Below are 25940 nucleotides of genomic sequence, written 5' to 3' on the forward strand. Positions count from 1 at the left end.
ATCTGAGATCATGATTGAAATAAAGGAGAGTCCGCAATCAGAACCGGCAACATTTCTGTTCTGTTTTTCATAAAATTAAAAATCAACATTTAAAAAATCCTCAAACAGAGCAGAAGGAGAAAGAATTTTACTCTGTATGCTGTATGCAGGGTGACAGTACTCGATCAATTGTGTAGATGATGGTTAACCCTAAAATTCAAGAATTTATTTAAGGAGTGACTTAATCATTCCCAAACGGAGAGGATTGATAAACAGGAACATTGGCTGTTGGTTGGGGAGTCCAAGATTTCAGCAAATGGGATTTTAGACGGTGTTTAATGTTTAAGGCTTTCAGGTAAGAAATCAGGAAATATTTTGAGATTTAATGCCTCACTTTCCTCCCTTAAGACATTTCCTAAATCCAGCCTTTTTTGACAAAATCTAATATTGTGTGCAGTTTTCGTCTCCTTATCGAATAAAGAATGTACTTGCAATATAAGGAGTGCAGATACAGTACACCAGACTGATTCTTGGAATGACGTGACTGTCCTTTTAGGAGAGACTGGGATGACTGCATCTATATTCACTGGAGTTTGGAACATGAGAGGCGATGTCATTGAAATATATAGAATTCTAGCAGAGGTGAGCAGACTGGATGCAGGGATGTTGTTTCCTTTGGCGGGGTGGGGTCTAGAAAATGGGATTAAAGTTTCAGTGTACAGGGTTTGACATTTAAATCTGAGATGAGGAAAAATGTCCTCACTCAGAGGCTCGTGAAATTGTAGCTCTCTACCACAGAAGTTTGTGGTTGCGAAACCAGTGAATATATTTTAAGTGGATATATATTACTGTACTCTAAAGGTGCCAAGAATTATGGGGAGAGGGTTGGTATGGTGTCAAGTTTTAGGGTCAGCCACAGTCGTGTCCACTGGCAGAGGTCTAAGGATCGACTGGCCTCGTCCTGCCCCTATTTTCTATCTTTCTCTGTAAAATATATGCTCATGAAGAAAGGTGCTGGGTGATGGCACTGAATATTAATTATTTCATAGAGCCCACAAGACAAAAAATACTCACAGTGATATTTGGTTTTCTTGCAGAGTTGGAGCGAAATGCCAATGTCAGTGACTTAGCAGCACAGAGACCCAAACTAATTCCCCTGAAGGAATTGGTTCAATTCCCTCCCCAGCACTTGGAGTAATTTCAGATAAATTGATCGAAGCAAGAGCAATGGGATTAATGGTGTCTTCCATCGTTGTAGGAGTCTAATAATTTGTTGTTTGTAAACTCTATTACAGAGCTGTCAGAAGACAATTTAATTTTTCACTCCCCCCCCCCGCCGCACCCCCCCCCCACCGCTCCCGCCACCCCCCCCCCCCCCCTTCTCGCCTCCTGTCCCTCCCAATCAACTCAACAGCAGCTATTACAGGATACAGATTCTTTACAGGTGTGTTAGAATCGGACATTACTTTCTTAAACGATAACCAGACACAAAATGCAGAGAACAGTTTCACTTACTGGGTTCTAGAGGGAGTTTGGTTCCACTGTCAAAAGTAAGCTTTCTGCTTGCATAGTTGGCAATGTAATACCAGATGGTACAAAATCGACATACCCACATGAACAGCAATGTAAGGATTTTTTTTAATGCTAAGGTTTTTGAGATTTGATTTGCTTCCGCAGCTGGTTCATCATTACATCCTGAAACAAATGTAAAACAATATCCCAGGAATGATGTTCTTGCTGAAGAGGGAGTGGAGGGAAGGTCACCGGACAGATTCTGGAGTGGCAGGACTGACATATGAGGGGAGATTGAGTCGGTTAGGATTTTATTGCCTAGGGTTCAGAAGAAGGGAGGCAGGAGGAGAAGATCTCACGAAAACCCATAATGCAGGATTAGACAGGGTAGATGCAGGATGGCAGCAGGGTCCAGAACCGGGGTTCATAGTCAGAGAATATGGGACTGATATGAGGAGAGTTTACTTTTCACCAAGAGAATGAAAAACTTTTGTAATTCACAATTACAACGGTTTAAACAGGACAATGATGCTTATTTGTCTCCCCTCTCTCATTTAAATCAACCCTCTGACTTGAAACTTCGTGTCCCCTTCACAGGACGCAAATCTGGTTCTCAGTTCAATACCATATTGCTGAGGCGTGCAGTCCCAACTCATTTTCAATGTACCTCTCATGCCTGGGTAAGCTGAGCTAGATCTAAACTGACTCAAAACTGAATAATCTCTTCGCCTGCATGCCCCATATTATGCTGGCACTCTGCCCAACTTGACTAGACTACTTACAACAGAAAATTAGATCACAGAGGAGATGTGGAGTGAAAGAATAAAAACACATTGACTTCACACTCAGTTGGCATAACTGTCACCTGTGTGCCGCTGCCAAACGATAGCTTTTCATAGCACAGTAACAATTGTTCAGACAGAAACCTTCTATTGAGAAAGCTGTTTTAGATTTCAGACAATTCACGGCAAAGACAAAGTTGGAACAGTCACTGATTCGCTGCAGATAACAGGTATTGCATATCTTATACCTCCCCACCATCACAGGCTACGTGGGCCGAATGGCCTCCTTGGGTGCTCTAGGATTTTACCAACGAGAAGAATTTCTGAGCCAATGTAGCCACTGGTCAAATATAGCAATCCACGTCCTCCCCCTACAACAAATATACTTTGCCTCTGAACTTTTGTTAGGTAACAAGGGAAGGCCATTCAGCCCTTTGCTCCTGCTCTGCCAATCTCTGAAATGGCTTAACTGAAATTTGCAACATGGCCTTGCCAGTGGCGCCTCAACATCTGGTAGAAAATAAATAGAATTCAACGGATAATATTTAATTTGTTAGCTAAGCTTTCTCTCCTTAAAGATGTTTCCTGACCTGCTTTTTTTCAGCAACATTATCTGTTCTTATTTTCATAATCCTGTTAGATTTTGAAGAGGTAAATAGACATGTTGAGTCTGAAAGATGCGTTTAACAGTTACTTGGGCTCATTTTCAAACAGAGATATTTTTATTTATTCATGGAACATGGGCACCGTTATCTGGCCAGAATTTATTATCTATTCCCAATTCCGCTTGAGAGTCAACCAAATTGCACCTGTAGGCCAGATCAGATCAGAATTGCAAATTTATTTCTGTGAAGGACATTCCTCAACCAGGTGGGTTTTTCCAACAGTTGCTTTCATCGTCAACAGTGTTTTCTTAATTCCAGATTATTAAATTTGAATTCCACCCTCTACCGTGGTAGGATTCGAACGCAGGGTCCCAAGAACACCAGTTGATTTCCTGGATTAATAATCTAGTGAGAAGGTAATAATTGCCAACCTAGCTGTGTGAGACCCCTTGGGGATGAGTAAACATAACATGACAGTTTTTTTTTATATATCAAGATGGAGAGTGACATAGTTGACTCGGCGACTACTGTGCTGAATCTTAATGAAGGAGACTATGGAGGTCTGAGGCATGATTTCGCCTTTATAGATTGGGGAGACTTACTTAAAGGGATGACAATGGATCTCATAGAGACTTATACAATTCGAACAAGACATGACATAGTAGATGAAGAGAGGATATTCCCGATGGTGGGGGAGTCCAGAACCAGGGTTCTGAGGATTCAGGGTAGACCATTTAGGACGGAGGTGAGGAGACATTTCTTCACCCAAAGAGTGGTGAGCCTGTGAAATTCATTACCACAAGAAGTAGTTGTTGCCAAAAGACTGAATTTATTCAAGAAGCGGCTGGATGTAGCACTTGGACGAATGGGATGAAAGGTTATGGGGAGAAAGCAGGATTAGTCTATTGAGTGGATGATGAATAATGACCATTATAAATGGCAGATTATTTTTGAAAAGTCAGAGAGTGCTGAAACCCTCTGTATATACATAAATGCCTCTCTGGACATACAATTTTCAATTTTCCACTGCTCTGTCCATTTGACCAGTCCTTCTATATCGATCTGTAATGTAAGGCTTTCCTCCCCGCTATTTACCACATCAGCAATTTGTGTGTCATTTACGAATTTACTGATTGTATCCTTTGGATCGCTACCGTTCTAATTAAATATCTAATGATGCATTAATCTATCTAACAGCTTGTTTTTAATCTTAAGCATTACTTTCGCTTTTGTCACTATTCGCCAGAGACGGGTTCAGCAGAAATGTCCATCGAAGGGTAAAGATAAATCAGCTGGCACCTATTTGGCACAACATTCAGTTGGTTCCCGCAGGCAAAGGTGAGTTTCTAAGTACTGTCATAGCAATGAGCACTGTGACTAGTTATCAGCAGAAAGCTACCACTGCATCAGCTCATTCAGATTCCAACCAATATACACAACAGGGATCAGCATATTCACCAATACGTGTGGGAGCCTCCACAACTGCCATGGTGAGCGAATATAAACATTAAAAAACATCTATTGCCAAGAGAGGAACAATGCATCTTATAAAATTCTACAGGTCTATGCACATCCAAGTCCAAATTAGAAGCCAAATTGCCTCCCTGCACCTAATGGTGCAGTTAGGCAGGATTCCTCTGCCTTCAGTGATAGCTATTTCTGGAACATGTCGCTAGACGTTTTGTGAAGCGCTGAGAGCGTGAGAGACCCATACTATATGTCAAGCCTGGCTGAGCAGGAGCCACTCTCTCTCATTCCCAATCTTTAGCAGCGTTGTTTTCTCACCTACCTTGGTCATCAGAGCCTAGGGTAAGGACTCGTACCCGGCATGCCTGACTCAGAGGCAGGGATTCTAGCCCACTGTACCGCAACACCTCCCCAAATTATGAATGACCATCATATTATATCTCCTCCTTTCAGCCTGTACTTATTAAAAAGACACGACTTGGTCACATGTTTGAACTGTAAATATTGATTGTCATCCTGCTGTAAATAGATCATGATGGAAGATAGTTGAGGACTTACTGGGCTCCACAGTCAGTTTGGTCCCTTTGCCAAAGACAAACTTCTCAGTTCGGTAATTAGCACAATGTTAACAGCTACTACAAAATATAGACCCAGCCATCTGAACACAGGGATAGCTCACATTCACTTTGAGTTCGTGTCACTTGTTTTAATTAGCTTCTCTCCTGAACCAAATACAACCGTTCCCTCCCTCTCCCTCACACTGAGCTCCCACTGTTTATTTTTTTGACTATTTCAGGGAACAATATTTGGATAATAAGTTGACTGTGTTTTACATGTTCCATCTTCGTCAGTACTTCTCTCTGAATACCCAGGAGAAACAAACCCGAGGAAAATAGTTTGACATCAACATATGAACGAGCAAAGTGGGAGCCGGAGTGAGGCACTGGGCCGCTCCAGCCCAACCGCTGTTCAGTAAGATCATGACTGATCTGACTGTAACTTCACCCCCACATTCCTGCCTATCTCCGACCACCGGTTACCCTTGTTAATCAAGCATCTAGCTAACTGTCTTTAAATTAATCGAAGGTCCTGTTTCCCCTGATGATTGAGAAAGAAAGTTCACGAAACTCACGACTCTTTAAGAGAGAAAACATCTCCTCATGTCTGCCTTCAAAGGAGAGACCCTTTTATTTGAACCATGAAACACCCAATGTATTGCTCCAAAAAAAAAACACTTCTCATTGTTCTGTCTATTGTGGGGATAGGTGTCCTCCTGTCTACTCTATCTCTGACCCTTATTAGTCTGAAGCAACTTTTACAGTGCCGTTTATCTCTATGACACCATGACCCTGTTGGGATGTTCCTCTTTTAATTATCTATCAATGCATCATTTAATTGCATTACACACAATCATTTCAGCAATGCATCTCCTTGCCAGCTACCAGGTGGGTTTTTATGATAAAGGCCAGTTAAATGTTTTAAGGAAACAATCCTGAATTGTGGAAACAATAAAGCTCACATCTGCTCTATCTCAACGCCCAGTGAAGCTGCTGTTTGGATTCCCAATGAGAACTGCTCACCCGTTCCATACAAAAATAGTGTTAATTGAAATAACACAGTGACTGTGTGGCTCCATAAAGTCATGGAGGGGAAGTAACATGTTGAGTAATTATTATCCAGGATTAGTTACTTACTGGGTTCCACAATCAGCCTGGTTCCAATGCCAAAGATGAGTTTTCTAGTCTCTCCATGTTACACACTGTTTGATTCCATAACCAGATCCATTGCGATCTCGTCCACCTCTCTCTGCCCTTCTGCTGTGTTCCAGCACCGTGGGGAAGCGGCGGAGTGGGGGGGGGGGGGGGGGGGGAGAGGAAAGGTGGGGGATGGGTTGGGGGTCAGTAATTGTGTACACTCGGTGGGGATGAAAGGCGGTTGTGGGGAGTGGTGTTGGGACGGTGCTATTCAGAGAGCTTGGTTTTCTCCCGTGGTGCTGGGAGGTTATTGTACGTGTGTTAAGGGAGATTCAACTACCGTGGTTCTGGCTGTGCCGACTCAGTCCACAGTAGTAGGTAGCCGAGTCGCTTAGTTGCAGTTTGGAGATCTCTAACTGGCTGCTTTTCTTGACAGAATCGATAGAAGCAGAAATTCTCCCTCCGGCAGCGGTTTCTTTATTGTCCCCTCCTGAAGTGTGTGTCTGAACCAAGTATTTCAGAGCCTGTCCCTGGGATTGACTGTACCAGTGTATTGTGTACTGACAGAACCCAGAATATACACAGCTTAATGTAACCGTGTCATCGGCAGCAGACATTTGGAGAAGCTGATTGTTGGATACCAGGGAAGGGGAATCTGCAGGATAACAAAAAAAAACTTTGTTTAGGTCTTGCTACTTTTTTTACCCAGGGATTGTGTCAGTTGCAGGAGGAGCTCAATTTTCTGCGGTGTTGTTATTATTTTAATTCTAATAGAACGAGATTCACTTATTCTATAAACCAGTGTACAATGAAATAACATTTTATTTTACACAAGCTCGAATGATCTGTAACGATATTATTAAACTGGAGAGAGTGAAGAAGAGATTAACAAGGATGTTCCCAGGACTCAAGGGACTGAGGTATAGGGAGAGATTGGACTTTTTCCTTTGGTGCATAGGAGATAGAGGGGTGATCTTGTAGAAGTGTATAAGATCATGAGAGGCACGGATAGGGCGAATGAACTCAGTTTTATTCCCAGGTTTGGGAATTGAGGACAAGAAGGAATAGGGAAAAATTTAACGGGAACCTGCAGGAAAACATTTTTTACACAGAGGGTGATAGGTGTGTGGAGTGAGCTGCCGGAGGAAGTGGTTGAGGCAGGGACATTGACAACATTTAAAAGGCATTTGGACAGATACATGGAGAGAAAAGTTTTACAGGGATATGGGCCAAATGCAGGCGAATGGATGAGTTTAGATGGGCATTTTGATCGGTACATGGATCAGTTTGGAACGAAGGGCCTGTCTTTCTGCCGTAAATTCTGTCAATCTGTGAACACACTGTCAGCTTAGTAGGAGCTGGTTTAAGAGTGAAATATGAATGAGTAATGATCACATACATGAACTGGAAAACAACAGGTTTATCCGGAACATTCATGGCTTGTGGAAGAATTGGATTTCATTTATAAAGGGGCAGGATTTACGCGAGGGGCCGAATGTCGCCCGTCCATGCTAAATGATTCTCCCATATATGCTCGGTTTCAGCTTCCATCTTCCATGTTGAGAGACAAACTGAGGGAACATTTTATTATCAGTGACCCAAACCATTTCTAGAAATGATTGTCAGAAAGCAACCCAACTGCGTCCATGTTGAGAGACAAACTGAGGGAACATTTTATTATCCGTGATATAATCCATTTCTAGAAATGATTGTCAGAAAGCAACCCAACTGCGTCACATCACAGTGCACAGCAAGATCCAACAAAGAATGACTGTTGTTTATCAGCTCCAACGGGGCAGAAACATGCCGAACAACGGTGGTCAAATGTCATACATTTAATCAGGTTTAACACTTTCTGGGAGCATTGTTTTGAAATCTGCGTGTTTATTTTTCTGTCAGTATCATGTTTTTCCCCCTTCACGTTACATTGAAATCTCGAATCAGATTCATTTCATTCACTTTTTGTTGTTTGTTTTTTTTGTGCCGTGGAAACATGCCCCAAAGTCTCGTACTTGTCAGTTGCGTTCATTCTGTTCAGTTTCGGCAGTGGTTTTACTGTCAACTCTCACATCACACCTAACACTGGCACCCCCACCCGGTGCCTCACCGCCCTCTCCCCCGAACCCACTCCGCCCCCGTCCCTTCCTCCCCTCCCCCCACCCCAAAGCCTCCCCCCACTATCCCTGTCCCACTGACCGCTGACTCCATCAGGTCTCAAAGAGACTTTCCCCGGGACTGACTGGAGCCGACCCCAGAATCACACCCTGCTCCCAACTCGGAATCTGTACCGGATGATTTTCCACAGGAAGATTCGATGGGATTGAAATGAGAAAGATCACAATGATAGAGTGAAGGGGGACATTAAACCAGACAGACTGTAACAAGGCGGGGTGTAGAATTACTTACCGGCTGTGACAGTCACCACCGTCCCGGATCCATCCGCATTCCCAGATCTACACAGTGACTCCGCCCTCAGTCTCCTCGGTACAAAAACCACCGACATCTCAATCTGCCGGAAAACCATCACCAGTCACTCGGAAATGTCCAATTATTCGGGGGATTTAAAATCAATAAATAATATTCAAGGTTTCAATGTTTCTGTCGGTTCAAATTGTAATTTTGTGAGGCCCGAGCTCTCAGTAACTGGCGGCAGGAAGGGAATAGTAACTTCATATATCGCAAAAAAAATCATAGAAAGATGTGAGTGGCGGAGATTACAGTAGAAATAATCCAGATCAGAGCGATAATATCATCAAACCAACGATTCAAAGTCTGGGCACTGAGAATTTATATTGTAATTGTGCACAGGTATTTGTTCAGCTTCTTTCCACTGTGGCTGCCCCAATATTTACACAGTGATACAGTTCAGCATCAAAACCTCTGGTACTGGGTGGGATGTTGGGACATGAATGAAACAGCGCGGAATGTGGCTCCCAGTTCCGGCTGTGAGCCTAGGGTCCCACCTGGTGTCAGGGTTTGTAACTGGGATCAGTCATTCCCATTCTCAATTCACCAAAAACACTCCCAGGAATGAAACCCCCATCCACTCACACTCCGTATTTAGAAAACTCAAAATGTCAACGGTCATAGTCAGGTTTTATTAAAAATAAACTGCAGTGCCGGGAGTGTGAGGCACAACTGTGGGGATTGGCGGGTGGGGATGGGTGTTTTTCAGGGTAGATTAACTCTGTTTTTTTCATTTGGTTCTGTGAGAATCATCTGCAGGTAGAGTTTTTGTATCGCGGGAAGCCGAGGCCCATCACTGTGTCTTGTATTTATAATGAGCTTTACAGTAATAGGTGGCGGTGTCTTCAACTCTCACATCCCGAATTTCCAGCGAAAATGTATTTTCTGCTTTGTTCACAGACACAGTAAATCTCCCTCCGCTGGAGATCTGCTCCCGCTCCTTCCCGGGCTGGGTTTGTTTGAAGAACTCGCCGTTTTCCAAGCGAAAGTTATAACCATAAGCAGAGACAACACAGGTGATGGTGAGAGACTGACACTCCTGCTTGGTCACCTCTCCTGGGCTCTGTGTCACTGACTGACTGAAAGATCCTGGAAATTAAACACAGAGAGTTTAATGGACCATCAGAGCTGAACCACACAATGGAGCTAAAACCCCAAACAGTGTCTGTAATGGGGATGGACTGGGACAGCTTTATACCCAATCCACACAATGTGGGTTAGTTTGATCGGTACTCACGGGGTAAACAGACACACAGGGTGAAAACAAGAAGGATTCCCATCTCTCTGCTGCCCGGAGCTGATGGTTTATATGACGGGGAGCTGGAGACTGCAGAGTTTGACTGCTCTGGGACACTGGATCTCAGAACTGAACTGAAATACCTCAGGCCTGAACATTGTAATTTAGGCCACGCCCATTGTTTAAAATAAAACTCGAGAATGGAAAGGTGGCAGGAAGCTGTGAACATTCAGTCGAGGCCCCACAGGTATCTGGGCTTCGGAGCTCCCGACCCCAAAATCTGATCCCGTGATTCTTCTGGGTGTTGCCACTCAGAGTTTGTGAATGTCCCTCTTTGTCAAAAGTAAGGAAGATTCTTCTTTTTATTCAGTGTCCAAGTGTAGAGATGGCAGTTAGGACAGTGATATGCTCCTCTTGCTAGATGTGGGAGATTAGGGAACTTTCTAGTGTCCCTGGCGACTATGTTTGTGGGAAGTCTAACCAGCTGCAGCTCCTCACACACCCCATGGTTCAGTTGGAGCAGCAGCTGGAAACACTCTTACTGGATCCAGGGTGAGGTAGCCAAGTGGGTACAAAATTTGTTTGATGACAGAAGACAGAGAGTGGTTGTAGAGGGTTGTTTTTCAAACTGGAGGCCTGTGACCAGCGGTGTGCCTCAGGGATCAGTGCTGGGTACACTGTTGCTTGTCAGTTATGTTAATGATTTGGATGATAACATAGGGGGCATGGTTAGTAAGTTTGTAGATGACACCAAGATTGGTGGCATGGAAGACAGTGAAGAAGGTTATCACGGATTGCAACGGGATCTTTATCAATTGGGCCAGTGGATTGGTGAACGGAAGATGGAGTTTTATTTAGAGGAATGCGAGGTGATCCATTTTGGTCAATCAAATCAGGACAGAACTTATTCATTTAATGGGATGGTGTTGTGGACAGTTATAGAACAAAAAGATCTAGCAGTACAGGTTCGTAGCTCCTTGAAAGCAGAGTCACGGGTGGACAGAGTGGCGAAGAAGGCATTCAGTATGCTTGGTTTCATCGTCAGAACATTGAATACAGGAGTTGGGACGTCTAGTTTAAGTTGCACAAGACATTGGTAAGGCCACACTTGGAATTCTGTGTACAATTCTGGTCACCCTATTATAGAAATGATATCATTAAACTAGAAAGTGTGCAGAAAAGATTTACTGGAATCCTGCCAGGACACATATACAGATATACACAATCTCAGACAAACAGCTACAGACAAACTAACAGACACACACAAACACATTCACGAACACACACAGACATGCCCACAAAAACATAGACTGACATAAACACAAGCACTGACACACGCAGACATACAATTATCACACACAGCCTCACAAACACAAAGATAAACTGACACAATGACCAGTTGATGTTAATCTCTAATCCACCTGCTGGGAACTAAAATAATGTAAGAAGTCTCACAACACCAGGTTAAATTCCAACAGGTTTATTTGGTAGAAAAAGCCACTAGCTTTCAGAGCGGTGCTCCTTCATCAGGTCAGTGGGAGTTCTGTTCACAAGCAGGGCATAGAAGTACACAAGCCCAATTTACAAAATTATGGTTGGAATGTGAGCCTTTACAGGTAATCAAGTGTTAAAGGTACAGACAGTATGAGTTGGGAGAGGGTTAAGCAAGTTTAAAGAGATGTGCATTGTCTCCAGCCGGGATAGTAAGTGAGATTTTGCAAGAACAAGGAAATTACAGATAGTGTGTCATGAACCCACGATCCCGGTTCAGGCGTCCTCATGTGTCTAGAATTTGGCTTTCAGTCTCTGCTCAGCGACTCTGCGCTGCCGTGTGTCGTGAAGGCCGCCTTGGAGAAAGTGAATCCGAAGATCAGAGGCCGAATGCCCCTGACCGCTGAAGTGTTCCGGGACAGGATGAGAATACTCTTGAGTGGTGATTGTCGAGTGGTTTTCATTCAACCATTGTGGTAGCATCTGCATCATCTCCCCAATGTACCATGCTCTGGACATCCTTTCCTGCAGCGTATCAGGTAGACAATGTTACAAGAATATGCACCATGTACCGGGTGGATGGTGTCCTACGTGAGACTGTACACTTAACACTTGATTACTTGTAAAGACTCGCGGTGGGTTGTGCGAGGACTGCTCTTGGATCTTGCTTCGAGAGTAGCCTAGTGCTTCATGTCGTTAGTGTACGCTTAAACTGGACCAATTAACAGGCAACACGACAGCTCAGTGACTATCACTGTTTGCTGTCCAGTTACAGGGACTGGGGTCAGATCTCCGTCTTGGGTCAGTGTCTGTGGGAGTTTGCACATTCTCCCCGTGCTTGCGTGGATTTTCTCCAGGTGCTCCGGTTTCCTCCCACACCCCCAAAACGTGTTTTTAGGCTAAAATGGATCTCCCTTAATCTGGCGCATGTATAATTCCCTAAATTTGCACCCCTTTATTGTGGAGCACACCAGATGTAGACAAAAGCCGCAGGTAGAAGAAGGATTGGAATGAAGCACTCACTGACTGTTAAAATGGGCGGTGTGGGCTTGTAGGGCCGAAGGGCCTGTTTCCTGTGCTGTGTTGTTCTTTTGTTCTTTGACTCGCATTCCAACCATTAGTTTGCAAATTGAGTTTGTATTGTTATATGCCCTGTTTGTGAACAGAACTACCACTTATCTGACGAAGGAGCAGTACTCCGAAAGCTTTTGCTACCAAATAAACCTGTCGGACTTTAACCCGGTGTTGTGAGACTTTTTACTGTGTTTAGCCCAGTCCAACGCCGGCATCGCCACGTCATCACTAAAATCAGAACAGAATTTAAGCTAAAGCTCGTGAAATGAGAAAATGTATAAATAGACCCCATAGCTCAGAATGGGAGTGCAATTAATGATTTCTCGGTTGTCCATGATCATTGAACAAAACCAGAATTGGAGAGATTATAATATTTGAATTGTAATATCTAATGTATAAAGTGTCTGGGAACAGAATGGATTTGAGACAGACTGGAAGACAGACTGAGGTAATGAGATTGAAGCAGCGGTTCTGAGTGAATGGTTTTGTTGCAGAGAGGGATGCAAGGATGGGAGAGAGAGAGCTGGATGGAGAGAAGGAGAGAGGGTGAGATGGATGGAGGGGTAGATAGATGGATAGGGGTGAATGTGAGAAGTTTCCAGTTGAAAAGGTTCCCAGTGTCTCTGAGCAGATAAACTGGGGAAGCCTTTGGGCAGAGACTGTGCTGCTGCTATTTCCCTTCCTGGCCACCGGGGGGCGCTGTAACACGCCCGGGCGCTGCTCCGCCCAGTGTCACCTCTTGCCCACTCCGGCCCGGCCGCTGCTCGTTGGCGGAACATCCGGGTCCTGTAGAGGCGGGGCCAGCCGCCATATTGCCGTGACGTCACCATCAGCCCCTCCCCCCGTTGAGGAAAAAGCGACGGTTCAGAAATGTAGAAAGTGAGAGAAATTCCCACCCGGAAATCCCGCCCGGAGCGGAATTAAAATTGAATAAAATAAATATTTTTATAAAGAGGCAGGTGGCGGAACCGCGCATGTGCTGTAGTATTTTCCCAGAGCGCACCGCGCGGGTGTGATTGAAAAACAGACGGAATAAAAAACAGAAACGATTTTCCCGAATGGAGAAGGAAACGAAAGTCTGACGGGTGAGGATGTGAATAATAAGCATCAAGATTCAAAATATTCAAAGATTAAAATGTAACTGTCTGGGCGCATGTGCGGGAGGGGAATTCCCCCAGAGTGCAGCGCGCGGGACGCCGTCTCCCCTGGCAACGCAAGATGGCCGGCGGCCGTCTCCCCTGGCAACGCAAGATGGCCGCCGGCCGTCTCCCCTGGCAACGCAAGATGGCCGCCGGCGGTGGGTGTGATTGTGGCGCAGGCGCAGTGAGGTCTGCCTGCAGCCCATTGTCCAGATTGCCCCCCAGTGGATGTGGTGGGGATGGTGCAGCAGATGGAGCAACAATCCCAGTTTCAATGGGGGGAGAGAAGCTGCAATGCTGCTCCCTGTTGTTCACTCCTCTCCCAGTCTCAGCATTGCAGAGTGTTTAAACAAGAGGGTGCATTGTCACAGCAGCACCGAGACCTGCAGTTTAAGTTTATTTATCAGTGTCACTAATAAGTAGGCTTACATTAACACTGCAATGTCGCCACATTCCCGTTCGGAAACACTGACGGAGAATTTAGCATGGCCAATGCATCGGACTTTTGGACTGCTGGAAGAAATCAGAGCATCTGGAGGAAACCCATGCAGACATGGGGAGAACGTGCAAACTCCACACAGACAGTGACCCAAGCCGGGAATCAAATTTGGGGCCCTAGCGCTGTGAGGCAGCAATGCTAACCACTGTGCCACTCTGTTGCAACACTCTCCCCCAGATATCAAACTACGCCCCCCCCATTAAAATCATAAAATCCCGACAGTGCATCAAGTCTATGTCAACAGAACATTTTACCCGATTCCCGTAACCCCACATTACTCCCTAATCCCCCTAACCTTCACATCTTTGGACATTAAGGGAGAATTTAGCACGGTCAATCCACCTAACCTGCCCATCTTTCAGACCCCACAGATATTCTGGTCACCCGATTATAGAAAGTATATTATTAAACTAGAAAGAGTGCAGAAAAGATTTACTGGGATGCTGCTAGGACTTGATGGATTGAGTTATAAGGAGAGGCTGGATAGACTGCGGCTTTATTCACTGGAGCGTAGGAGGCTGAGGGGTGATCTTATAGAGCTCTATAAAATAATGAGGGGCACAGATCAGCTTGATAGTCAATATCTTTTCCCAAAGGTAGAGGAGTCTAAAACTAGAGGGCTTGGATTCAGATGGGAGGGGAAAGATACAAAAGTGTCCAGGGGAGCATTTTTTTTATTTCACACAGAGGGTGGTGAGTGTCTGGAACAAGCTGTCAGATGTAGTCATAGAGATGGGTACAATTTTGTCTTTTAAAATGCATTTAGACAGTTACATGTGTGTAACATTGTAGAGGGATATGGGCCAAATACAAGCAATTGGGATGAGCTTAGGGGTTTTTAAAAAGGGCAGCATGGAGCAGTTGGGCTGAAGGGCCTGTTTCCATGCTGTAAACCTCTATGACTCTATATGGGAGGAACATGAAAACCCCACACAGACAATGACCCGAGGCTGGAATTGAACACGGGTCCTTGGCACTAGGAGGCTGCAGTGCTAACCACTGTGCTAATGTGCTGCCACTCAGGCAAGTGTATTTGGAGGGAGCCAAGGACAGGAGGGGGTGGGGGGAGGGGTGGGTTGATTTCTATCTCACTTTGATGTGGGGAGGGGTGGAAATCAGAAAAAAAATCAGCTTCGCCTCAACATTTTCCCTCATTCCTGCTCTTGTTACTAATTAAAAACCAGGTCACCTCCCCATTCTGCCCATCAATAGGGCTAACAGAAAGCAGGGGAAAGGTTGTGGCACAGAAAGAGGCCATTCAGCCCATCACATCTTCACCAGCTTGGGAAATAAAGACTTGCCCTTTATTCTAATCCCAGTTTCCAGCCATCCAGCCCCTAGCCCCCCTTACTATAGGTTTCAGCATTTCAGCTGTAGATCTGTGTGCGATGCGAGTGAGCCAAGAGATTTCTGGCTGAACCATCAGTTTAGGCAGCAAGTTCCAGACACCCACCATCCCTTGAATGAGAACCCTTTTCCTAATGCCCCCTCTAATCATTCCACCAATCACTTTATATCTGTGCAGCCCCCACTAACCCCCCTCCTACCTCCCCCATCCCCACCCACCCACAATAAGTGACCTCTCTCTGCTCAGGGGAAACAGGCCTTTTCTATCCACCCTGTCTTGGCTCCCTCATAATTTTGGACACCTCAATTCAGTCCCCCTCAGCCTCCTCTGCTCTGAGGAAAACAAACCTTGCCAATCCAATCTTTCCTCATCACCACAATTCCCCAGCCCTGGCAACACTTTTGTAAATCCAAATGGTTATCCAATCTGACTAAACTGTCCATTTAACATTGTCCCATCGCCAACTGTGAACAACCACCAGATACTGGCACCACTGTGGCACACTGGTTCGCACTGCTGCCTCAAAGGGACTTGGTTCAATTCTGGCCTCGGGTGACTGTGTGGAGTTTGTGTGTTCTCCCCATGTCTGCATGGGTTTCCTCTGGGTGCTCCGGTTTCCTCCCACTGTTTAAAGATGTGCGGGATAGGTTGATTGGTCATGCTTTAGTGACAGGGGGAGTTGCAGGGTAAATGTGTGGGTTATGGGGACAGGGCATGGATGGGATTGTGGTTAGTGCAGACTTGATGGACCGAATGGCCTCCCCCTGTACTGCAGGGATTTTACACACAAATGAGAAACAGAGACTTTGCAAATGGTGGGGTACTCATCCAGAAATCAATGGAATATTTGTTGACATGTTCAGGTAAATCTCAATGATGGTCATTGTCCAGGTCTACATTAAAACAATGGTGTAGTCCAAGATTAAAAGTCATTTATCCTGAAATTGGACATTGTGACTGACTCCCAATATAACCGAGAGATGCAAACTCACACCACATCCTGATGTGGTGAAGAGGACCCCTCTCAGTTATTATAATCTGGGCCTTGCATCTGTAATCTCTGCCCTAAACCTCTCCCAGTTATTACAATCTGGGCCTTGTATCAGTAATCTCTGCCCTAAACCTCTCTCAGTTATTACAATCTGGGCCTTGTATCAGTAATCTCTGCCCTAAACCTCTCTCAGTTATTACAATCTGGGCCTTGTATTAGTAATCTCTGCCCTAAACCTCCCTCAGTTATTACAATCTGGGCCTCGTATCAGTAATCTCTGCCCTAAACCTCTCTCAGTTATTACAATCTGGGCCTTGTATCAGTAATCTCTGCCCTAAACCTCTCTCAGTTATTACAATCTGGGCCTTGTATTAGTAATCTCTGCCCTAAACCTCCCTCAGTTATTACAATCTGGGCCTTGTATCAGTAATCTCTGCCCTAAACCTCTCCCAGTTATTACAATCTGGGCCTTGTATCAGTAATCTCTGCCCTAAACCTCTCTCAGTTATTACAATCTGGGCCTTGTATCAGTAATCTCTGCCCTAAACCTCTCTCAGTTATTACAATCTGGGCCTTGTATTAGTAATCTCTGCCCTAAACCTCCCTCAGTTATTACGATCTAGACCTTCAGCAGAGGACACAGAGATTTAATATAATTGACAACAGAGTTGAAGGGGGTGAAAGGAGATTTTCTTACACAATAATATGATCTGGAATGCACAACCTGACAGGTGCTAGAAGCAGGTTTAATCATAACTTTAAAAGGAAATTGGATGAATATTGACAGAGTTATTGTGAATTGGATTAATGAAATACTTCACTCATCTTTGTGACGTTTTGAATGGTTCCCCCGTAAGATTTTAATATTGAATCTTTTCCTTCACAACGTGTCTGAAACAGAAGATTAAACCCTTGGGTTTGATGAGCTGTCAGATCTGTTTCCTATGTGTCTGTGTAACTTGAGAACTGCAGATAACCATGAGAAGGAACTGATTCTTTTCAGTTCCTCTAACAGATATACCTCAGATATCAGAAATCTCAGGAGATCCTCATGCCCTCATTATTCCCTCCCCAAATATAACAGCTCTCAGTCAGGCTGAGTCAGTCACATGTGTCTCTGTTATAATGTTTCCACTTCTATTTTATCGCTCACTTCCCAGTGACACTCACCATAACACAGACACTTTAAAATATCATTGCTCCCTTACATCTTGTCCTCCGATTGTAATCGGATGTTTGTCGGGCCTCTTGTCTCCCTTAAAGTCAGATTACCTGCAGTTCAAATGACCTCAGAGACACTGAAACCGACCTTTGTGATTATTATTATACCAGATTCCAGTCAGCCCCAGGAGCTGCAGTTGTAAAATACAGTAAGAAGTCTCACAACACCAGGTTTAAATTCAATCAGCTTATTTGATAGTAAAGCTTGTGGGATTACTATCAAATAAACTGGTTGAACTTAAACCTGCTGTTGTGAGACTTCTTACTGTGTTTACCCCAGTCCAACGCCGGCATCTCTATGTCAAGACTACCATCAACGTTGTAAAATACAGCAGAATTGGAATAACAGTCAGGTTATTGTTTGATACTGACAGTGGCAGAGTAACACACACTGGAATTTAAATACATTATATCAATAGGCCATGACTCACACACTATCAAATGAAACCTGAACTTTGGTTATGGTGCACTGGATACTGACTGGATTATCATTACATTGGATCTAATGCTGTGTTCACTAACATACTGCAATGTGACTCTTATTATGTGAACAAACACTGTTTATGTTACACTCAGAGTCAGTCAGTGTTTTGCTGGGTTTTCTCTGTGCTCCATCTCCACTCTGATTGGACTGGAGCCTGTGTGTGTGTCAGTGTTACACTGACACTCTGTTATTATTGGACAAGCAGCAAGTCACTGTCACAATGCCCGGCTGATCGACGGCGACGCGAACCAATGGGAAGAGGAGGCGGTGCTGGAGGACTGAACGGGAGCGCTCGGTCCTCCAACCAATAGGAGCGAATGAGGGGCGGGCCCAGCTCTGATTGGAGCATGCGCAGTGTGAGCAATGGAGGTGGAAAGCCGGTTTTGTTTTGGGCTGGGAAATCTGTTAGAGGTGATTGGCGGTACGGAGAGAGCAATGGATCGCCCAGGTGGGTGGAAACGCTGCGTAAGCATGTGGTGTAAGAAGAAGACCGCGGAAGAGAGCTTCCCGGACCCAGTTTGTTCCGAGCAGGGCCGCAGCTCCTCAGGTTCGCTCCGGGTTAACGTTCGCCATCTTTATTTGGGGCGATACGCAGCAGTGCGCATGTGCGGCCGCCATGTTTGTAGCGCGCAATGATGTCATTGAGAGGGAGGAGCTTGTTCCCCATTGTTCAGAATGGAGACAACTTGTCCATCAAACTGCATCAACCCTCTGAGTCCCAATGTCTCATTGATGAGGCAGAGCGGTGACAGAGAAGGAAAAATAAAGGGAAATAAAAACAGAAAATGCTGGAAAATCTCAGCAGATCTGACAGCATCTGTGGAGAGAGAATAGAACACTCTCTCCACTCACATTGTCTGTACCTTTAAGACTTGATTACCTGTAAAAATTTGCATTCCAATCATTATTTTGTGAATTGAGTTTGTGTCTTTCTATGCCTTGTTTGTGGACAGAACTCCCACTCACCTGATGAACAAGCAGCACACAGAAAGCTAGTGGATTTCGCTACCAAATAAACCCATTGGCCTTTAATCTGGTGCAGTGAGACGTCTTACTGTGTTTACTCCAGTCCAACGCCACCATCTCCACTTCAGAGAAAATAGAACCAACGTTTCGAGACTGGATGACTCATAAAGCTTGTACATGTGTAAACAGAGCATGTAAACTTCGACACCTCCACGTACCTTTGTACACCTCTATCAATCTACTTTGCTCCAAGGAGAACAACCCCAATTTATCTAAAAAAAGGACACTGCAAGAAGGTAAAAGAGAAGGTAAGAGTTTTATAAATTTTCTGAAATAATTTAATTGGTGCTGGAAATGTCAGTCAGTGGGGTTAAGTGCTGCACTTGTGAAATGTGGGAGATCTGTGACGCTTCTTTACAGACGGCATGGATAGGTTGGAGCAGCAGTTGGATGCACTGAGGAGCATGAAGGTAGCAGAAAGTGTCATAGACAGGAGCATTAGAAACTTTGTCATACCCAAGGTGCAGACAGATAGATGGGTGATTGCTACAAGGGGCAGGCAGTCAGTGCAGGAACAATATTAGGCAGGAACTGAAGAATGTAGATTGGGAGCTGATGTAAGAGGGCAAATCGATATCTGGCATCTTAGAGAGACATATAAGATAATGAAGGGGATAGACAGGGTAGAGGTAGAGAGATTCTTAGAGTCTCTGGAATTCTCTGCCCATTGTAGCAGTGGAGGCTACCTCGCTGAATATACTTAAGTCATGGGTAGATAGGTATTTGATAGACAGGGGAATTACGGGTTATGGGGAGAAAGCGGGAAAGTGGAACTGATCCACTTCAGATCAGCCATGATATTATTGAATGGCGGGGTAGACTTGAAGGGCTAGATGGCCTATGCCTGCTCCTATTTCTTATATTCTGAAATGTGGGAGGCTTTTAAGCGCAAGTTGATAGGAATTCAGGATCGGCACATTCCTGTAAGGATGAAACATAGAAACATAGGAGATAGGAGAAAGAGGAGACCATTTGGCCCTTTGAGCCTGCCCTGCCATTCGTTACAATTATCACTGATCATCCATCTCAGTAGCCTCATCCTGCTTTCTCCCTATGACCTTTGATCCCATTCACCCCAAGAGCTATATCCAACCGCCTCTTGAATACATTCGATGTTTTGGCATCAACTGCTTCCTGTGGTAATGAATTCCACAGACTCACCACTTTCTGGGTGAAGAAATGTCTCCTCATCTCTGTCCTAAATAGTCTATCCTGAATCCTCAGACTGTGACCCCCTGGTTCTGGACACCCCCACCATTGGGAGTATCCCCCCTGCATCTATCCCTGTCTAGTTAAAATTTTATAAGTCTCTATGAGATCCCTCCTCATTTGTCTGAACTGCAGCAAAAACAATCCTAACCTAGTCAATCTCTCCTCGTGTCAGTCCCGCCATTCCCGGAATCAGCCTGGTAAAACTTCGCAGCACTCCCTCGAGAGCAAGAACATCCTTCCTCAGAAAAGGAGACCAAAATGGCACACAACACTCTAGCTGTGGCCTCATCAAGGCTCTGTATAATTGCAACAACACATCCCTGCCCCTGTACGTTAGCTTTTACAGTGAAGGCCAACATGCCATTTGCCGTCTTTACTGCCTGCTGCACCTGCATGCTCACCTTCAGTGACTAGTGCACAAGGATAACCAGGTCCCGCTGCACACTCCCCTCTCCCAATTTACAGACATTCAGGTAGTAATCTGCCTTCTTGCTTTTGCTTCCAAAGTGAATAAGCTCACACTTATCCTAATTATCCTGCATCTGCCATTGATTAGCCCACTCACCCAACCTTTCCAGATCATTCCGAAGGATCTCTGCATCATAATTCACCCTCCCACCCAACTTGGTATCTATCATCCGGAAAATCCATGGTGAGCCCCTGGACAATATGGATCATTACCCACACTTGGGAGTCTCCTATCGGCACAGGCAGACATCGGCGATGAAATTCAGCAGCGACTCCAATGCGTCAGTGCAGGCTTCAGACGCATGAGGAACAGAGTGTTCGAAGCCTGAGATCTCAAATCCAGCACCAAGCTCATGGTGTACAGAGCAGCTGTAGTCTCTGTCCTCCTGTATCCATCGGAAACATTGACAGTGAACAGCAGATACCTCAAATCCCTGGAGAGATGTCACCAACATTGCCTCCACAAAATCCTGCAAATCCACTGGCAGGATAGGCATACCAATGTGAGTGTTCTGTCCTGGACCAATATCCCCAGTAGTGAGGCACTGATCACACTAGACCAGCTGCGATGGGCAGGCCACATTGTCCTCAAGCCCCACACAAGACTCCCACAACAAGTGCTGTACTTCAAGCTCCGCAATGGAAAGCTGTTGGAGAAAATTCCTAAAGTTTGAGAAATTTTAAACCATTAGGCATTTCAGACACTACCAGCATTGAGTTAAATGATTTAGAAGCTAACAAGGGAACAGTCTACATATGCAAATGCAGTAAAAGATTCTGATTTACTTGTAATTCAGAGATTTAAACAAGTAATTCTGATTTAAACATGGATTTTCTGATTTTAAAATGGATATTAGCTGTATTTGAAAAGCAAATGTAACCTTAAGCCAAAGGCAGGCTGCTGCAAGGCATGATGGTACAGGGATACTTACAGACAGGCTACATTCTTCAGAACAATGAAACCACAGAATTTGCCAGCATTGGTCAGGAAAGTTTCTAATAGAAAGGTTTTCAAAGCAGCTTCATGAATAGGATTCATTCACACTGCCCAGATAAGACAGTGCCTTCTCAGACATGAAAATTTACATTTGGCTGGTTGGCCAATGGGAACAGTAACTTTGATCTTTATAGCTAAGCGTCTGGGGTTACTAAGCAATAGGGGAAGTACATCAGCAAGAGGGGGAGGAAATCCCATTGTGTCAGAGGATAAAATGGAATTGGCTAAAGTATATGACATATATAATTAATGATTTTTTTTGTATGGAAATTGATTGGTTCACACCTAATGAAGGGCAGGAGAATTTGACATGAAGAATCTATCCTAAGCATTCTACGTCAGAGTTATTGTAAAGATCAGGATGCTTCTCTTCTAGAGCAGTATTACACTGTCCAATAATGTCTCCCTTCGATCGTTGGTCAAATAAAAGATAAATCTTTAAACTGGGACACTGGCTTTCGTGAGTCTTTGTATTGTCTGAAGGTTTTGGCAATACTTGGTTTCCAGTGGTAATGTACCCAGTGTGTTGGGGGCCATGAACTCAGAAGAATCATTCAACACTCAAGGATTTAATCAACAAACAGTTTATTGAGTTCCCATTACCACCTGTTAGATTGTTGTTCTTTATCTGGGGTTGAGGTGACAACAAGAGAATTCTCACAGTTCTCCCAAATTCCTCCAGGCTACATTTAAAATTTTCAGATTTAACTGGTTTGAATAAATCCACAATTATAAACTAAAATAGACACGAGTTTCCGAGTGATTCAAAAACAAATCAACTGACTGCTGAAAGGGTTAACTTTTCTACAGAGCCTAAAGGGGTGGGGAGTGAGCAGAAAAAACTTGGCTCGCAATTATGGCACTTTACATGATTTTAAAAAAACTTTTCTAACAACAAAACACACTTGATTTTAAACTTCATTATTCATTTTTTTGTTACATTCCTCAACCTAATTATTGTAATTTGATCAGTTATTGTTAGGGATGGGTAACTTCTGTGCTTTATAAACTGATTCACTCATTTTGTTAATCAGAAGCCAGACTTCTTCATTCTTATCCATTTTTTTCCTCTCCCACCACTCCCTCTGTTTTGCGGGAGGGTCGTGGGGATTTCAAATCTCATTTTATCATAAAAGTGAAATACTGCGGATGCTGGAATCTGAAACAAAAACACAAAATGCTGGAAAATCTCAGCAGGTCTGCAGCATCTTTGGAGAAAGAATAGAGCCAATGTCTCGAATCTGAACCATTGAAATGGCTCTATTCTCGAACCATTTTATCGATAGGTTTTGTGTTCCTAGTTTCCAAATGGCAGGTAAGAGACCTGTCCGGTACCCACTCGAGCTCTGATTTTTCACTGGCCATGATGGGGGAAGATCATAACCATTCGGATCTACTCTCAGAGGGTCCACTTTTCAGTCTGTGCTACTTGGAATATACCGTCACTTCACTGACTATCGGGACACAAATCAGTCAGTTTTTATCACAAATTTAGGATAAATTAATTTAAACAATGCCTGAGAACGTCTCTTAATTTATTAACCAACTACCTACCACTGTTTGTTGATTGGTCAGACTCCTCTTTTTACAGATTCGGGTATCTCAGCCACTAAACACCAGCCGGTCCTGGGAAAAGTGTAATTCCAACTCATTCCCAGTAAATATTCTCACCAGGTCCTCCTCTCTCTCTCTCTCTCTCTCTCTCTCTCTCTCTCTCTCCTCCTCCCCCCCCCCCCCCCCCGGGGGGGGGGCCTGCTCAGCAGCTTTAATGGTCTGTAATTGCAGAAACTGAGCTGTCACAGGAATGTGGTCAAGACAGTCCAGTCCCATAATGCCTCACATTCAATCTGCACTCCTTCCATTATAACAGAATATGTGTCTGTATGTAGCTGCCTCGGCCATGGTCAACCCCAACACTGCCTTCCTGAACTGCTACAATGCCTGTAAATACACCCACAGTGCTGTTAGGGAGTGATTTCCAGCTACACGTTCCAGACTTTCACTAACTGTAGGTGGTTAACAGATTGATATATTCCATTCAACCACACCCAAGCTGAGTTATCCCAGTTATTGTCCAGGACAATATATGCACAATATCTTTACAACAGAAATTCAACATTCCCATTTGATTTCAGGTACTAACATATTCTGTTAGTTTGTTCTTTATTGTCGATGTCAGGCTGGGGTTGTTCCCCTTGGAGCAAAGGAGGTTGAGGGGAGATTTGAACGAGGTGGACAAGATTCTGACAGGTTTAGATAAGGTGGACAAAGAAAAGCTGTTCCCATTCGCTGATGGGACAGGGACGAGGGGGACACAGGTTTTGAGTCAGAGATGCAGGAAGAGGAATGTGAGGAAGAATATTTTGCTGCAGTGAGTTGTATTGACTTGGAACCCGTTCCCTATGAGGGTGGAGGGAGTGGAAACAATCTATTACAAAGGAAATTGGATGGAGATTTGGGGATTGGCGGGGGATGGTTTCAGACAGAAATGCAGGTGCAGCAGGTGGTCAGGAAGGCGAATGGGATGCTGGCCTTCATAGCGAAGGGGATTGAATATAAAAGTAGGGAGGTCTTGCTGCAGCTGTATAGGGCATTGGTGAGGCCGCAGCTGGAGTACTGTGTGCATTTTTGGGCGCCGCACCTGCGCAAAGATATTTTGGCCTTGGAGGGAGTGCAGAGGAGGTTTACTAGGCTGATACCGGAGTTGAGGGGGTTGAGCTATGAGGAGAGGCTGAATAAACTGGGCTTGTACTCGTTAGAGTTTAGAAGAATGAGAGGAGATCTCATTGAGACGTATAAGATGATGAATGGGATGGATAGGATAGAGGTGGAGAGACTCTTCCCGCTCAAAAAAGACAGTAGGACTAGGGGGCACAGTCTCAAGATAAAAGGGGGGTGGTTTAAAACGGAGTTGAGGAGGAACTTCTTCACTCAAAGGGTGGTGAATCTCTGGAATTCTCTGCCCGTTGAAGTGGTGGAGGCTGCCTCGCTAAATATTTTTAAGACGCGGGTTGATGGGTTTTTGATAGGAGAGGGGATTAAGGGTTATGGGGAGAGGGCGGGAAAGTGGAACTGAGCAGCGACAGATCAGCCATGATCTTATTGAATGGCGGGGCAGGCTCGAAGGGCTGGATGGCCTACTCCTGCTCCTATTTCTTATGTTCTTATGTTCTTATGCTGATTAAATATCCCTGACCTTCCTAACACCCTGTCACTCTGATCCTTATGAAATTTAAAACCAGGTATTCACAACAAGACTCAAACAGCATCAGCCCACTGGAGGCAAAAAAAGAACAAAGAACAACACAGCACGGGAAACAGGCCCTTTGGCCCAACGAGCCCACGCCACCATTTCAACATTGTGAGTCCCCCCTTCCACCCATCCAAAGTCATGAGTCCTGCCAGTCCAGCAGAAAGAAACCCTCTGACTCTCTCCATTCACCAACCATGAGAATGAACAAAATGCAGTCCTGGATGTAACTGAGAGCTGAAACAGTAACAGCAGAATCCAACCCCTGGAATCACTCATGAACCTGTTGGTGTCTCAGCAGCTGGGATGAAACTCTGAATCCCTTCCCACACTGAGAGCAGGTGAACGGTCTCTCCCCAGTGTGAATTCGCTGGTGTCTCTGCAGGTGGGATGACTGAGTGAATCCTTCCCCACAATGAGAACAAGTGAACAGTCTCTCCCCAGTGTGAACTCGCTGGTGTCTCTGCAAGTTGGATAACTGGTTGAATCCCTTCCCACACTGAGAGCAGATAAATGGTCTCTCTCCAGTGTGAACTCGCTGGTGTCTCTGCAGGCTGGATGACCAAGTGAATCTCTTCCCACACTGAAAGCAGGTGAACGGCCTCTCCCCAGTGTGAACTCGCTGGTGTGCCTGCAGGTTGGATGACCGAGTGAATCCCTCCCCACACTGAGAGCAGGTAAATGGTCTCTCTCCAGTGTGAACTCGCTGGTGTGCCTGCAGGCTGGATGACCAACTGAATCCCTCCCCACACTGAGAGCAGGTGAACGGCTTCTCCCCAGTGTGAACTCGCTGGTGTGACTGCAGGTGGGGGAACCGAATGAATCCCTTCCCACACTGAGAGCAGGTGAATGGCCTCTCCCCAGTGTGGCTGCGCCGATGAGTATCCAACAGAGAGGGGACACTGTATCTCTTTCCAAAGTCCGCACATTTCCATGGTTTATCCATGGTGCAGGTGACCCTGCCTCTCACTTGGGGACAATCAGGTGAAGACTCACCC

General features: G+C 44.9%; 1 long non-coding RNA gene across 1 annotated transcript in view; it reads left to right on the plus strand.

Annotated features, from left to right (window-relative positions):
- LOC145362544 (uncharacterized) overlaps window positions 1–25940 on the plus strand; it is a 538269-nt gene that overhangs the window by 479379 nt on the left and 32950 nt on the right. The window lies entirely within an intron of this gene.

The sequence above is a fragment of the Carcharhinus amblyrhynchos genome, unplaced genomic scaffold, assembly GCF_965287045.1.
Source record: "Carcharhinus amblyrhynchos unplaced genomic scaffold, sCarAmb.v2.hapA scaffold_38, whole genome shotgun sequence".
Lineage (NCBI taxonomy): Eukaryota > Metazoa > Chordata > Chondrichthyes > Carcharhiniformes > Carcharhinidae > Carcharhinus > Carcharhinus amblyrhynchos.